The following is a 12,976-nucleotide window of genomic DNA, read 5'->3' as shown; positions in this document are numbered from 1 at the left end:
GACAAGTTTATACTATGTTAAAAACAAGACAACAGGCCCCAAAGGGATTGCTGATGCTTATTCCCCCCCCCCCCCCACCCCCCGCCATCATCACACCGAGACCTAATTACAGTTTCAGCTTTCCCAGAAAGGAATCTAAACCAGTGGATCAGGAACCACTTGATCAACACTAGTTCGGTCATCTGCCTGATAGATTCCTGCCGTTGCCTAAGGGAAAATAACAGCAATAACCAGCCCAGCTTTTTGCCTAGTACAACTTCCTCATTCCTGTTCTCTTCTTCCTACCAAAGTCTTTCATTTTGTACTGCTCCTCAGAGCTCCTTTCAATCTGTTAGATTGGGTGCTGCCTAATTCAAATCAAGTTTTGTTCAAATAAACTCAACATTTTTAATATGCCTCAGTTTATCTTTTAACAAGTAAAACTAAGAAAAGAGTCAATTTTGACCTGTTTTAGGATTTCCTTGTATTTATGCTGTTAGTGTTATCTTCAGGATGTGGAGCATTGCAGAGATTTGGGGGTTGTGTTTTTTTTGCAGAAATATTTTTTGTGCTACTAATCTATTTTATCGGGGTTTGTCTGCATGAAACCAAACACTATATATTGTAAGTACACTTATATATTTTTATACATATATTAAAAATTACAAATAGAAGATCTAATATTTTCCTCCCACACTTCAGTGAACTGTCTTGCACAGCCTGTGGTGTATCCAACCCATTTTGGACACAGCGAGGGAACTCAAAATCAACTCCACCTTATAGAGTCCATTCATTTAATAACTAATGGTGATATCATAATGTGAGGGTCCCCAAGCCCTTTCTAAGTTTCCTTATGCAACTAATATGATCCAGTTTCAATCCAGATACCTGATGAACAAGCCCATTCTTCTGCCTATCAGTAATGGGAACCAATCTAAAATCGTGGACTCTGTTTTGTTCCAGTTTAAGAGTATCTTGGGCTGGGAGGTGGATTCCAGCCCAGGGGCATTCCACTTTGGGTGCTACCTCTGGGTGGTAAGCCACTGAGAGCTAAGGAGAAGCATGCTGTGAGACCTGAGCCCAGCACTCTGTGGCAGGGCCAGTTCTCAATTCCAGCATTTTTACATCAGTGTTTCTTCCTTGTACAGACACACCCCACTCTACCTGCATGTCAGACCTAGAGCACAGAGTTAGGTTTGGCTCAGAAGTCTGCCAGTGCAGACACCCAGAACCCCACCCTCCTCTTCTCCCTTCTAGCCCAGGGTTTGGGTCTCAAAACAGTCTTATGCCATCCCTTTCCCCCAGATAATGAAGCAATAACCTTCTAAGGATAGCCATCTAGAGTGATTCTAAAGAACATCCCTCATCTCAATCTCCTTCTAGGAAAGGTTAGCCTTGGTGAGTTCAAACTGCTTTTCTAGCTCCTTTCTTGCTGGAAGCAGGGAACACAAAAATAAATTTTATCTTCATCTGTGTCTGCACGACAATATTGAATACACACTGTGTTCAAGGCATTGTGCTGGGACATTGGCCGTCAACATTTCATTTAATACTCACATGAAGCTAAGGGGTGAATATGATTATTATCTTAGTTTCATAGATGGAGAAATTGAGGCTTAAAGAAGTTACAAACTAGCCCAATTCAAAAAATGGGGGCTCTGTAATGGAAACTCAGGCAATATTAACTTCAATGTCCATAATATCACCATTATACTAAATTATAATTTCATAATTATACTTATGGACAACAATCACTCTCTACCTAAATTATGCTCACGTGTATGATGGAATACTTTTCATTGATTAGGTGTGTTGGGAGAAAAGAAAGTATGTTACAATGGAAATTGGCAAAAGTTGCTGGGATAATATGAGAAGAGAGCCCCTAACTCTACCTAGAAAGAGATCAGAGAAAGATTCATCCAGGAGGAAAGTCTTGAGTTAATCCTTGGGGGATGAATAGATATTAGCCGGGGAATAAAAGCTGATGGGCATGGCTGGCAGAGGAGCCATTTATGCAAAGGTGAGGAGGCTTGAGAGTATCTTGCATATTGGAGGACAACAAATAGCTTTCCACAGTCAAAGGACGAGAAATGGAACTTTACTGAATTGAAGAACAATAGATAAGATGAGAAAAGAAAAGAAAAAAGGTAGAGGGGAAAACATGGAGTGCTTTGCATGATATGCCCAAGGACTTTGGATGTTTTCTGAGTGTGGCAAAAAGCTATTGAAGGAGTGAGCGTAACGTGATCACGTTTGCATCTTAGACAGCTCTAGAAATAGATTAGAGGATGACATAAGGCTTAGAGCTCCAGATGGAAAGATTGTGTAAGTTTATGATGCCATTTTATTCTAAAACTCGGGGGGACATTAAAGATGTGGCCTGAGCCACTATGATAGACATGCAGACCATTTTTCACATTTTCAATTTGAGGGCTTGAACCAACCTCGGTTTTCTTAAGGCCATTCCCTCCCTCACTGACTCATTTCTTCATTCAACAGATATTCATTTGGCATGAGTTTCCAAGAGCTGAGTTCAGAACTAGAGCAAACTTTTCCCATCAAGTTCACCTCAGGACAAACCCACATCCTTTAAGCTAAGCCAGACTAGACAGACTCTTCCACCTGAGGCTGAGAGAAGCTGGGGTTGCATTCATGCATCTCTCTCTCTGCCCTCCCTCTGCACTTACCTTCCTGCAACCATCTCACTACCAGGATCCAAGCAGGAATGCCAACCACAGGAACACTGGCCCAAGTAGAGTGCCCGCCTTCCAGATAAGCCATGTGTGGCGATGAGGTGATGAGGCGCTGGGCAACCCTCATGCCAAAACCCTGCAGAACTTTCTGCAGAGGGGTTTGCAGATGATTGTGGGAGAAAAACTTCCTTGGAACTGCATTGGCAAATACATGTCAGCATCTTTTCCTTATCAGATAAATTGGAAGAGAAGTGAAAATTTCTATGTGGTTTCCAGAGATAACATTTCAAAGAAAAGCCACATGGTAGCAACAAAAAACACTGTGATCATCCCAGCTTTCCAACCAAGAAAGGATGAAAATTCTGCCTTCCTCAGGGTCAGAGTAAGAGCCAACATAGCCCAAATAGGATTTCTCTACTTTTACATCATGCTCTTTCCAAATTCTTCTTGGTGACTGTCTTCATAGCCCCAGTAACAAAAATTACTTGAGGAACTATGTGCACAAAACACTGAACAAGACACAGAAGACACAAGAATTCATACAAGAGCATTGCTGTCCTTAAGGACTTCAGTCTAATTGAGGCAGACAAAAGGTACATAAGGAAAAACTAATACACAATAAAGTAGGGCTTGCTATGGATTAAGTGCATGGTACACATAATGGTTTCATTGGTTTCATAAAACAGAGGAGATTTTTTGAGATTAAAAGGAACAGGAAGAGTTCAGATTATCACAGAGAGGAATGGGCCAGGAGGGGCTCACCGAAAGAAAATGTGAAGTCTAGGATTAAAGAGTAACTATAGCTAACATTCACAGATTGCCAGGTACCATTCTCAGCACTTTATACATATAAAATGATTTTATTCCTTACAATATCCTTCCGAGATACATACACGTATGTAAACCCAAATTCTAATAACAAAACAATCATGAGTGTTCTTCATGTTCTTTATGTTTGGCCTCTTAATTTATCCCTCTCTCTGACACCGTGTTTCTTGCTCCTTCTTCCCTCTGCCACAGGTCAGAGACAGAGGGCGATGCCAAGGACCATCCCGAACGGGGTCATTCTGGGTCATTCCGTGCTGTCCTGCTGAGGTGAGAACGCTGGGCTAGTTACTTCCTCCCCAGTGTGGCCACAGCACCCTGTTTCTCCTAAAAAGGAAAGGAGAAAAGAGGGGTGAGCAGAATGGGGAAGTTGGTTTTGTTTCAGGTGGAAGATAAACACTAACAAATGAGTGAGCCTCAGTTAAACAGACAATATTCTGGAACAAATCCACAGGACTCTTTTCCACCCCAAAACTTGTTAGCAAAACAATGATCTCACTCCAAGGGGCAGAGAGCAGTTAGATGAGGACTCCAGCAGACAAGCTTCCTGAAAAGAAAAAAAACAATTAGTCAACATCTGAGATCCCGAAATCTGCCTTCTTCCCCTAAAAGAATCTCTTGGGGGAAAGGCCAGGGACTAGGTCTCCACTCCAACTCCAGCTCTCTTTCAAAGGACATCAGACAAAATCTTCACACATGTATTGAGATTTTTTTTTCCTTCTATTTTTGTTCCTCTTTCCCACCCTGAGCTGTTAGTATTTTGAAAAGTTTTCAATCCTATGGCACTCATTGGCACCCTTCTGACAGCTCGTATGTGTCCGAGTGCACTTTAGTGCACTTGGCTCTCCCAGAGGTCAGCCTCACTTCTTTCAGATAATGTGCAGAGGGACTCATGCCAGGAGTGGGAGAAAACTTCTCTTTTTCTCTTATAGTTCAGACAAGGCTTCCTTCCATAGCCCCACACTGCCAGAGAGCCCAGAAGAGGCATCATCAAGGGCAGGATTGCTACAAGCAATCTTCAAACTGCCTAGAAGAGACCCTTTTCTGTAGCCTCCCCTCCCTTGCCTGGGACAAAACCAGGGATATGGACAGTGCCCCTCTCCCATCCTCTACTGTCTCTGAATAGGTCATGTTTATTTAAGGCACTCACACTGAGGTCTCCATTTAAAATGGTTCAGAGTTCTTTGGAAATAAGAAAAGAAAACCAAACAATTGTTCAGATTTCTCTGGAAATAAAGGCAATACTAAGTCCTTATTGCTCAACATAAATATTGTTGACGAATGAATGAAAGTCTTCGCTGCTGGCATGCCACATAGAAATGGAAACTGATTCTCCAGAGAAGAGAAAGGGTCAACAGGAACTAACCTTAACCCTAACCCTGATCCCAGAGACTAGAGAGGAAGGAGAAGGATGGAGGGGGGATAGGGTAGCTGGGCATGTAGCATAATTTGCCACTTGGAGATTCTGGGGAGCTTTGTGATGCAAGGCCCAGACATGGGCACATGGAGTGAGGGCCCTCTGCTTCCTGGGTGGCTACAGGGTCGGACAAGACAGTTCAGCCTGGATTAGCAGAAGAAGCAGAGTGGAAGTTACAGCAAAAACTTTTCAATAGCCAGGGGTAGTGACAAGCTGGCCTTGGATGCTCAGACAGAATATCTAGAATGATAGTTTAGTAAATCCTAAACCAGACAGTGCTGATCCATATCTAGTTTATAACTTTAGGTGTCCTCATGATTTTCTAGAAAAAAATTATCACATGTTTTAATTGCCTTTTTGAGTTCTCAGTCTTTCTCCAATGCTCCTTGTTAAATTTTTATTTGAATCTCTTCTCCTTTAGCCATCTTGCAATTGAATCCTCATTTTGAGATAATTGTCTTTTTCTTCCATTTCTTTCCTAAATTCAATCAATACTCATTTCATTTCCTCTGAACTGGCTCCCCCCTCCCCCTTCTATTTTTGGTCCATTTTTTGTTAAAATTTGATTCCTCTCAAATACTGGTAAGTAAGGCTTGAAGCTGGTGAAGGGGCAAATCCCATGGGTACCTGTGGAAGCAGAGCCATGCAGAGAAAGCAGCATTTGCAAAGGCACTCAGGCAGGTACAAACGGGGCTCATTTGAGGAAAATCCAGGAAGCCAGCACGGCTAGAGCAGAGGAGCAACAGTTCTTACTATGCGTCAGGCTGTTGTGAGGGCTTTTTAAATATTAACTTATTTTGTCCTCACAACACTCCTGTGAGCAAGCTAATGATCATTAGCTTCATTTACAGATGAGGAACTGAGACACAGACCAGTTACATTATTTGCCCAAAGACACACAGAAAATAGAGTCAGGACTTGAATCTGTGTACTCTGTGGGGAGAGGAGGAGGAGGAGAAAGAGGAAGAGGAGAGAACAAAGGAAATGGGGTGCCACACCCTGCAGGGTCTTGCAGAGCATTTCGGGGGTTCTGGTTTTTACTCTGAGATGGGACATCATGGGCAGATTTGATCAATGGAGTGACATGATTTGATTCACACTGTAAAAGGATCCCTCTGGCTGCTGGGTTTAAAACAGACTGTAAGCAGGGAGACTTGCTAGGAAGCTGTTAAAGTGATATGGTGAGGTTGCCCAGATGAGCTGATGTTAATGAATTCAGATTTTTTTTTAATGTTTGTTTATTTATTTTGAGACAGAGAGTGTGCGCGAGCAGGGAAGGGGCATAGAGAGAGAGGGATAGAGCGAGAATCCCAAGCAGGCTCTGCACTGTCAGCATGGAGCCTGACATGGGACTTGAACTCACGACCCATGAAATCATAACCTGAGCCGAAATCAAGAGTCAGTTGCTCAACTATCTGAGCCACCCGGGTGCTCCAAATTCTTACTTTTCATATAAAATAGCCCCCACCCCGTTATAGCACATTGGCAACTAGTTCAGGCCTTTGTAAAACATTGTGATCGCTAATCAAAAGACATGTGTACAGGTCCGTCTGCCCTGCACACACATCTCTGCTCTTACAGGACAGAACCTTGCAGCCTGTGCCTCTCTCCTTCTTCCCCAAGCCCTAACTGTTCCTCTCCATTTGAAAATGGATGTCCCCTGAATGAATCAGGTTAGTCATCGCTGGAGTGAGGGGGCGACACAGCAAAGAAGAGGCATAGCATGACTGTCCCATCGGGGATTTCACTTCCTTTCACAGTGTTTATTCTGCTCCCACACCTCACTCTGCACACACTGTTGGAGAGAGGCCCTATCTGCTTTCTCTTCCTCCCTCTCCACCCCTTACTCTCTCACATGCAATCACGGAGGGGGGGGGTGGCAGGGCAGTCCAAATTGGTGGAGTGGCTGAGATCCTCCTCATTCTGTTTTTCCCACCCTTGGAGACCTGAGATTCGGAGTTATAAATGCCTCCTCTTTCAATGCTGCCTTCACATCGCAGACTGTTTTGTAAGCCCAAGAAGGGCAGCCATCCAAAGCTTATGGAGAGGGGAGGACTATCCAAGCCTTTTTATCTCCTCTTTAACAGAACCATACAAACTGAAGCCCACTAGCCACCACCAGGAGATATTCAGTATCAGTCTGAGAAAATCTCAGCGAGATTCCTGAGGGTTGCATTGAGCTTGGGCCTTTGCTGCAGTACCCAAGAGCTGAGGTTTTATCTGGGAAAAGGTCCTTGCCTGTGCTCCACGCATTTCTTTTAGATATGGTCACAGCAGCAGCACATAGTCACGTCAGCCTCGGGAAGTTGGCCAAGAGTTCCTATCAGGATACAGGTACAACACTATCTTCTTAGCAACTGACATGAGAATGACTTTGGTAGGCTTGGGAGGAGGGTAAGAGCCATGGATTAAGTTTTAAGTGGAGAAGTAAAATAAACGGAAAGCTGGGACCAAGCGTTGCAGAACAGAGATGAGGAAGGACAGGAGACTGGCTAGGGAAGGAAGGAGAGGCTTAGAAGTTGGGTAGTTGGGTGATGTGAGGAACTGAAGAAATGCTATGTGTCGGGAGGTGTCACTCTTTCCCACGAATCCCCAGATCTTCCTGAAAACAAAACAAAACAAAATTCTGGATTTTCTCAGTGTGATTGAATTTCTTGTGAAAGCTGGTGAGGGACTTTGATTATCAAGGTTGGCCTGGGACAGAAACAGTCAACCTGCACAAATGAGGAGGAGTCAAGGTCTTGGCTAAACCCTTTGGTGGTATATCATGCACAGAGCCAGGTGGACCCTCTCAGGACAGGCACACAGCCAGATCTGGATGTCTTGGGCCCCTCTTTCCAGACCTCATGCAGCCCTTCCCCTTGGGTCCCTGGAGGTCTCCCCTCTTGTCCTAATAGTTCTACTTCTAGCTAGTTAGCTCAGTTCACAACCATTTGAGAATTTTGTCTGAGAGGTCACACAGTGCAGTGGTCAAGAGTAAACATACTAGGACCAGATAGTCTGGATTTAAATCCTGGCTTGGCTAGTTTTGGCAGTGAGCCTTTGATTAAGGCTAACACTACCTCAGTTTTCCCAACTATAGAATGTTATCATGTGTTCTATAGCTTACAGGAATGTTGTGAGTATTAAACAAGTGAATATATGTGAAGTACTTAAAATTATACCTACTTTGTGGGAAGCTTTCACGAAGTATACTTGTTTATTACTACTTAATACTGGGAGGAATAAGGACGTTTAGCCATAATACAAAAACTTTCATGTTTTTGATCACTGAATTTCTTTTTAAAATTTCAATCTATAGTCATAATTCTCTTTTATTTAAAAAAATCTGTTTCTGAGGTATAATGGACATATAATAAACTACACATATTTAAAATAGGCAATTTGATAAATTTTGAGAATATATATAATATACACCCCTAAGACAACCAGCAAAATTAAGAAAGTGAACATATACATCACCCCAAAAAGTTTCCTTGTGGTCCTTGGTAGTCTCTCCTTCCCAGTCCTTCACACTCCCTTCCACTTCCTGTTACCAGCAAACTACTGATTTCCTTTCTGCACTACAGTTTAGTTTGCATTTTCTAGAATTTTATATAAATAGAATCATACACTAGGAGCTCTTTTTTGTGTCTTCTTTCACTCAGAATGATTATTTTGATGTCTATCCATGTTGCTGCTTGTATCAGTAGTTCATTCCTTTGTATTACGGAGTAAGTAGCATTCCATTGTATGGAGGTACCATGATTTCTCTATTCCCCTGTGGATAGACATTTGGATTGTTTCTACGTTTGGGCTACTACAAGTATACCTACTCGAGTATGTGGGTACAAATCTATGTGCGGACATAGGTTTTTGTTTCTCTAATGTAAATACCTAAGAGACAAATGGCTAGATCATAAAGTACAGATATGTTTAACTTTTTAAGAAACTGCTAAACTCTTCCAAAGAGCTGTATCACTTTTACATTCTCTACCTTCATCAATACTTGATATAGTCAGTCTTTTTAACTTTAGCCACTCTATTAGGTATGTAGTATTATCTCATTATGATTTTATTTACATTCTCCTAATGAGTAAAAATGTCAACTTAATCTTGCCAGTTACTTACTTGTCACCTATATTCTTTGGTGAAGTGAAGGGTTTATTCAAGTATTTTTCCCACTTTTAATTTTTATGTTATTTTATTTTATTTAAAATTTTCATGTTTATTTTAGAGAGAGAGGGATCACAAATGGGGTACAGAGGCAGAGGGAAAAAAAAATCTAAAGCAGGCTCCATGCTCAGTGCAGAGCCTGACATGGGGCTCAATCCCAAGACACTGGGATCATGACCTGAGCTGAAATCAAGAGTCAGATGCTCAACTGACTGAGCCACCCAGGCACCCTACCCAAAAATTGGGTAGTCGGTTTTCATATGCTTAGCTTGAGAATTCTTTGTGTATTCCAAATGCAAGTTTGTTGTTATTGTTGTTTTTTTCAGATAAGTGCTTTGCAAATATTTTATCCAAATGTGTGGCTTGAACTTTCATTCTCTGAGCAGTGTTTTACAAAGAACAAAACGCTTAATTTTTATTAACGCCAATTTTTGTTTTTTTAATCCTCTATGGGTTATGGTTTTGGTGTTGGATAAAAGAAAATTTTACCTAATCTAAGGTAGCAAAGATTTTCTTCTATGTTTTATTGAGAAGTTCTATAGCCTTGGTTTTACATTTGGGTCTATGACCCATCTTCAGTTAATTTTTTATATGGTACGAGATATGAATCAAACTTCATTTTCTGTTTGTTTTGCATAAAAGTATCCAATTGTTACAGCATGGTTTGTTTTTCTTTTTTTAATTTGTTAATATGGTTAATACATTGATTTTTAAATATTAAGCCACCACTACATTCATGGGATAAACACAACCTGGTTATAATATATTATATTATTTCTTTTTCTATTATTTCTTTTATTATTTCTATTATTGTTGGATTCTTATTGCTAAAATTTTGTTTAGAATTTTTGCATCTATATTCATGAGGGATATTGTTATGTGGTTTTCTTTTTTATGTAATGTCTTTGTCTGGTTTTTGAATCAGGATAATAGAAGTCCTTCCTCTTCTATTTTTTGAAAGAGTTTGAGAAGGATTGGTGTTAATTTTTCTTTGAATATTTGGTAGGCTTCACCTGTGAAGCCATCTGATCCTGAGCTTTTCCTTACTGGAAAGCTTTTAATTACTGACTCAATCTCTTTACTTGTTATAGATTTATTCAGATTTTGTTTCTTCTTGAGTCAGATTTGCTAGTTTTTGATCCTTTGGTTAATTAGGAGTATGTTTTTTAATTTTCACGTATTTATGAATTTCCAGAATTTCTTACTGTTATTGATTTCTAATTTTATTCCACTGTAGTCAGAGACTATATTTTTCATGACATAAATTATTAAAAATTTTTTTGATCTGGGTGTATTAGTGGGTGTACCCACTAAGGCAGGTCTAAATTAAAGTTACTGCAATAACCCTATGGACTTTGTCAAGTTTTGCTCTTGGCTGTTTGGAATTTCTTTCAAAGCAAAGTCAGCTTTTGCAGGCAGCATGTAGCCTATGAAGGCTGGGCTCAGCTTTCCTATCTGGGTTTCCTCTTGGCTTAGACCACAAATCATTTGGCTGGGATAAAGTTAGGAATGTCCTTTTTCCTCTGGTTGGTGGAGCTAAAAGGCATCCCAATTCCAGACATATTGAGCACTAGGTGGATATGAATGCCATATTTAAACTTACCAGGTTACTTTGTAAGAGTGTTTTACAAAATTTAAATGTGTGTCAAGATAGATATGGTTGTATTTCTGATGTTGAATTTTTTTTTTTCATTACAGGTTTTGTTTCTATACCTGGCAGCCAGCCAACATCCTCTTCACTGACTGTGTTGAAATTAGAACAATAAAACATTCCTTTCCCTTAGAAGTATCAATGAGATTTCCCTTCATAACAAGGCTGTATTTCCTGGACTTTGCCAACTCATTGGCATGTTTGGGGGTGTTTTTTTTCCTTATTCTTTGATGACCTTAGATGTAGGAGTTCATAGAATAGTGCACTCAAATATGCTGAGGCAAGTACAATTCAGAATCTACTTTGGGGTTATTTATCTGGGGAAATAATCTAAGCCAATGAAGTTGAGATCAAATTGAGTTTGGCAAATAGAAGGGAAGTAAACTAGGTAAGGAGAACACATTGGTACCTAGAATAGTCTGCAGGTTCCTCCTTTAGCATGCCACATGATCATAGTCAGGTTAAAGGAACTCTTAGAGGCTCTGTTTTCACTACTTGGAAACAGGAAAATTCAACCCAGCTTCTAAAGGTCGTATAACATTTGCCACAGATAAAAAGACCCTATTCTTTTTTCACTGTGTTTCCTTAGCAGCTGTCACCCAGCAAATGGGAATACCATAGTTATGATTATGTTTGACCCATAGTACTTCCCTGAATTCATGAACCAAGAACATAAATTAAATATTTCCTGAAAAGTTAACTTTCTATTAAATATAAAGTTAAGGAATTAATACCTAGTTACACACTGCATCAGAAAGGTTTGTATAAAGTAGAAACACAAATGACTACTACATGTAGACTGTTGCTTACCAGTAAATTCAACTGTTGCAATAAGCATTTAACTCAATCCAACTCTAGGTCAAACTCTGAGGCCTAAAAATCAATCTCACCCTATTTCCTTCCTAGATTCAGAAACTGATATCCTAGATTCAGTTATATAAATACAAGTAAACAAATGTGCACACACATGCACACATGGTGGCTGTGTCCTATGGTAAGAACAAGAAAATTACAGAATATATGCAATTATAGATGCCATTTCGATCCTTTAACTGCTTCTGAGTAAAAACTAGCTGCCCTTAACCAAAATGATAAGGAAAAGAGTAAAAATCTGTTGTGCCTGTGAACAAGACTGTGAAGGTTTTATTGTAAGCCTTTACCCCATCTCTTGCCCTTGAGGAAGATATAGTATAGGTATCTCAACGGCAAAAAGCATTAGGTAAAAAATGACCTGACGTAAAGAACTGAAAACCATGAGCAGGCAGAAAACATCTGGAGGTAGTCACTCTACAATGAATAGATTGTATTCCACCCCGTCTCACCCTTGTACTTCTAAAGTCATCAGTATGGCTCCTGGTATTCATAACAGGGAAACTTACCACAGGGTCTGGAGAAGGGATAAAGCCAGGGTCAAATAGCTGCTGTTCTCCTCTGTCTCTGCCCCAACACCAATTTTGGTTGGAGGAAGCTGAGCTCCAACCACCACGAGAGCTCTCAGGCATCTCCCATCATCTCACTCACTACACTTGAAAAGTCCCTTAACTGATTTGGTCTCAGCCCTTTCATTCACAAAACAAGATGATTGGCCCAGGGGGTCCTAATGTTGGTTCAAGCTCTTAGACCCAAAGATCTTAGAACTAGAGACAATCACCATGAATCAATGATGCAAAATGTTAAATAATGAATACAAAACAAAAACTATTAAAATAGTAAGAAAAAGAGTCATAAAGTGAAACAGAAAATAAACAAGTTAATGACAAAGATTTGTTTTGCAACCTGGATGAGCTCAGCTAGCTAGTATCTCTTCCTGTTATAGTCTATTCTCTTCACTCTGCAGCACTATCATCTAGTTGAGTTGCTCAACTCCGTTATTAGTCCGTAATCTCAGATCGAAAATTTTCCTGAAGTTTATTATTCTATTCTTTTTTTAAAATTCACTTATTTGGAAACAGAGAGAGAGAGAGAGAGAGAGAGAGAACTTGAGTGGGGGAGGGGCAGAGAAAGAGGGAGAAAGAGAATCCCAAGCAGGCTCCAACCTGTCAGTGCAGAGTCTGACTCGAGGCTCAATCTCACAAACTGTGGGATCATGACCTGAGCTGAAACCAAGAGTCAGACGCTTACCCAACTCAGCCACCCAGGTACCCCTATTATTCTATTCTTATGGATCCATAAGATTTTTACGCTTAACTTTAATCAGACAAAAGAGCATCTGATTTTTCATACAATGTCGCCTTTGCATAGAAATTTGGCAATCAC

At 40.5% G+C, this 12,976-nt stretch overlaps 1 long non-coding RNA gene across 1 annotated transcript; it reads right to left on the bottom strand.

Moving 5' to 3' along the window:
- Positions 1-3,512: 3,512 nt before the first annotated feature.
- Positions 3,513-12,401, bottom strand: LOC131512555 (uncharacterized). The gene is made up of 3 exons (XR_009262183.1): positions 12,100-12,401; positions 3,902-4,044; positions 3,513-3,824 (listed from the first exon to the last, which is right to left on the bottom strand). It is a non-coding gene; the product is annotated as an uncharacterized LOC131512555 (long non-coding RNA).
- Positions 12,402-12,976: the final 575 nt, after the last annotated feature.

This window comes from Neofelis nebulosa, chromosome 5 (genome assembly GCF_028018385.1).
Source record: "Neofelis nebulosa isolate mNeoNeb1 chromosome 5, mNeoNeb1.pri, whole genome shotgun sequence".
Classification (NCBI taxonomy): domain Eukaryota; kingdom Metazoa; phylum Chordata; class Mammalia; order Carnivora; family Felidae; genus Neofelis; species Neofelis nebulosa.
Note: the sequence above shows the minus strand (reverse complement) of the source record. Positions and strands in the feature narration are given on the sequence as shown.